Raw genomic sequence first — 3,897 nt, forward strand, 5'->3', positions numbered from 1 at the left:
GCTCTACAAAAAAAAAAAAAAAAAAGAAAATCATCCCCCCGTAGAGAAGGCCACACCACAGTTCCCTCTCCTTCATTCTCGGGATGTGGGGTGAGCACTCACAGGAGCGTGTGTGCTTTTTACAGCTGCGAAGCCAGCCGTGTGGGAGCCAGCCACCCCATGACCGACCACCGAGACCACCCCACCAAGCCACCTGCTGGCCCTCCCTTTTTTTCTTTAATTGCCAGAGGGCATGTGCATTCACCAGACAGGAGAGGAGGTGAGGAAGGGGTTAGAAGCACCCACCCCAGGGGGCGTGGTCACGCCACCATCCTCTCTCCAGCTCTCAATCCCATTGGGATTTGGAGCAGGGGTGTGTACGTGCCTGGCGGGCAAGCCGCTGGGGCCAGGATGCAACCAGCCTATCGGCCACCGGGATCAGGCTCCCTTAACCGCAGTAGCTACAGGGAAGGTGCACCCTCTCCATTCCCAGCCCTCTCCCCTCCATCCACCCCTCACCGGCAGTGCAGCCAGCCTGAAAGCCTGAACAGGTGTCTGGGGACAGAGGTCCCCAGCCCAGACCCCGCCAGACCAAGAACCGAGGGCTCTGCTCACCTGTGCGACCCTCTGCAGGGCCTGTACACCCTAGCCTCTCCCTCTTAGCCCTCAGCTCAGTCCCGCGCAGGTGCAAAAACCCAGGCCAGAGGAGGAAGAGGGAATCTAGAAAGTAGCCAATACGTGGCAGAGTTGAGGATGGAACCCAAGCCCCCAGATGCTCCTGGGGCGCCCCAAGCTCGAGCTCCCCTACCTCCAATATTCAGCAGCTCAGAGAGGGTGAACAGCACTTCGGGGTCACACAGCGCTGGGGCACAGCCAGACACCCGTCCAGCTCACCTGGCTCCCGGCTGGTCGGCTGGTCGCCAGCTGCACACCCACAAGACACAGAACTAAGTCTCCAGTCCCAGCAGCGATCCAGCTCCTCCCCTCCCTCCCTCTGCCCGCCTGGGGTGGGGGGAGGCTTTAAAGGCACAGGAACAATTCCAGGTGAGAAGGCTGGCCGTCCCAAGCTCTGAACAAGAAACCAAAGCTCTGAGAGCCTGGGTGGGGTTGAGTGAGGCTGGGTTTCTGCCAAAGGCAGGTCAGACCAAAGGTTCCCTGGGACACTGTGCACTCCTCCACCCGTGATGTCCAGACACGGGTCCCCAGGGCTGGCGTGGAAGCAGATGCCCATACCAGTGGTACTTAAGGATGTCCCAGGCCAGCGGAGCCTGTTTCCCTCTGCAGATCTGGGGTAGAAGGTGCTTCCCCCTCCATCACTCTTCCTCCCCCATTCTTGGGCCTATGGGTCTGGCGGTCTAGGGGCTGTCACTTCAAGGACCCTGGTCACCTGGATTGATGAAAGTCACATGACCCAGGTGCCTCTTTCCCGCTCCCCCAACTTCTTGGCGGGAAAAGGCAGGCAAGCTGAAGAAAGACAGCCTATGGATGCAGGGGACAGGGGCTGTCCGCTCACACCCTCCCCTGTTCCGACCCATTGAATGAGGTGGGGCGGGTGCCCCCCAGAGCTGACAGCCCTCAGATCAAAGTCCACACGGGGTCTGTACCTGCCAGAATCCCCACCACCAGCAGGACCCTGGCTTAAACTCATTCATTCATTCACTCCCCCATCCAGTCCTGCGCCCTCGAAAATCTTCCTTAAAGAGCCCGCAGCCTTTTGGCCAGGAGACGACATGATTCTCCAAAGAGGAGGCACCCAGGGGCCCTGAGACAGCCATAAACCTAAGGATGGAGACCTGGGGAGTCCGCCAGAGCTGGGCTTGGACTGGGGAGGGCACGTCCAACTCAGACGGAAGGAACACTTGAGCCCCGAGGTCAGAAACTGGAGGCTTTTCCAGAAATAAGAAAGGGGACCTCTTGACCTCTCTGGGCCCTTCCTGAGCCCTGAGGTGTCAAGGCTAAAAAGGGAAGTGGCCAAGGTTAGACCCTGAAGGCACATGGCCAGTCTGGACTTTGAGAGCCTTGGGAGGCTGGTGAATGTATCACCGGGCTGGGTAACCCATTAACCCTGGCTCGCTCATTAAGAACCTGGTGCCCATTAGCTCCTTGGCAATGCGGGGATATGGGCTGAGGCCAGGGGCCGTGGGAAGAAGGGAATGTTAATGGGGGTGCAGCGTGGGGGTTGGCTGACTGAGCTGGGCTCTCCTCGTCCTCTTTCCTTGGAGGTTTCCTAGGCCAGGTTGGCCTGAGGGGGTGACACCCTGCAATCCCCCAATGCCTTTCATCTCCTAACCAACCCTGCTGAGAGTGTGCCCAAAGCCTCAGGGGGCCTTGGACAGACAGGAGGCTCAAGGGTGGGTCAGCACTCTACCCCGAGACCTGGGCTGGCCTCAGCCTCCAATGCCCTTTCTGTTCCAGCAGACACAAGTTGGCCCCACCTCTGGGTCTGGGAAATTGAGGCCCTGGTGGGGCAAGAAGGGTGCTCCCAGCACAGGAAACCACAGCCCAAGAGGGGAAGGGACCTACTCAAAGCCTCTTAGCAGGACAGTGACCCACAGCGTGGGGAAGGCCACTCGAACCACTTCCTGTCTCGCTGCACGCCAGCACGCCCCACCCACCTCCAGGTCCAGGAAGCTGACAGTACCTGGGCCCCGAGGAAGCATCAGGAAGGCCGGCACCCTAGATAGGCCACTGGGAGGACCACGGTTGGTGGAGCACAGACAGCCTGACCCAGAGTCACAGACCATGCAGTGGGCGAGCCAGGAGGGCCCAGATGCAAGCCGCACCTGACCCTAGCTGCAGGACTGCTGGGACCAGGGCTCAGGGCCTCCGGGGGGCCAGGAAACCCGATGTCAGCCAGGACGTTCAGGGTCACCTGGTGTCCTAAACTTGCAAAATGAAACTGACCTCACATCCAAGCATCAGAGCATTTGCTTTTCCCTTTAGAGATTTTTGTTAGAGTGCACATGCGTGCTTGCCAGAGAGACAAGTGAGAAACCACCCGTCAGGGGCAGGGGGATGGCCATGCCACAATCCCTTCTCCTCCCAGGATTTTGGGCATGCACACACATGAAGCTGCCAGGTCCAGGACTTGAACCACAGTCTCCCATGTGTGAGTCCAGTCACTTAATCACTACTCCACTTGCTAGCCCCAGCCTCATAGCATCTTAATCAACTTCAGGGTCACCGAATCTCAAATGTTTGGTCTTTCCCCCACCCCACCCCCGTCCCCAGAGGTTTTTGCTATAGGGCGCGTGCGCTCACCAGAAAGACAGAGACAGAAAGTGAGAAATCACCCCCGGGGGGATGGCCACGCGAGCATTTGCTTTTCCCTTTAGAGATTTTTGTTAGAGTGCACATGCGTGCTTGCCAGAGAGACAAGTGAGAAACCACCCGTCAGGGGCAGGGGGATGGCCATGCCACAATCCCTTCTCCTCCCAGGATTTTGGGCATGCACACACATGAAGCTGCCAGGTCCAGGACTTGAACCACAGTCTCCCATGTGTGAGTCCAGTCACTTAATCACTACTCCACTTGCTAGCCCCAGCCTCATAGCATCTTAATCAACTTCAGGGTCACCGAATCTCAAATGTTTGGTCTTTCCCCCACCCCACCCCCGTCCCCAGAGGTTTTTGCTATAGGGCGCGTGCGCTCACCAGAAAGACAGAGACAGAAAGTGAGAAATCACCCCCGGGGGGATGGCCACGCCACCATCCCTTCTCCTCCATTCTCCTCTCAGGATCTTGGGCACACATGCACACGCGCCCCGTGTGAGTTTAAGCCACCGGGTCCAGGACACAAACCATGGTCGGCTACATGGGAGTTCGGCGACACTGTTAGTCCCAAATGTTTGGTCTTTTTCTTCTTCTTCTTCTTCTTCTCTTTCATAGAGGACATGTACACTCACGAGAGAGACAGACA

At 58.1% G+C, this 3,897-nt stretch overlaps 1 protein-coding gene across 1 annotated transcript in view; it reads right to left on the reverse strand.

Annotated features, from left to right (window-relative positions):
* Window positions 1-934, reverse strand: part of GGT1 (gamma-glutamyltransferase 1) — a 30,470-nt gene extending 29,536 nt beyond the window's left edge. Inside the window, 1 exon segment of the mRNA XM_006157163.3 lies at window positions 788-934. The gene's annotated coding sequence lies outside the window, so the exon portion shown is untranslated.
* Window positions 935-3,897: the final 2,963 nt, after the last annotated feature.

The sequence above is a fragment of the Tupaia chinensis genome, unplaced genomic scaffold, assembly GCF_000334495.1.
Source record: "Tupaia chinensis unplaced genomic scaffold, TupChi_1.0 Scaffold000531_1, whole genome shotgun sequence".
In the NCBI taxonomy this organism is placed as follows: domain Eukaryota; kingdom Metazoa; phylum Chordata; class Mammalia; order Scandentia; family Tupaiidae; genus Tupaia; species Tupaia belangeri.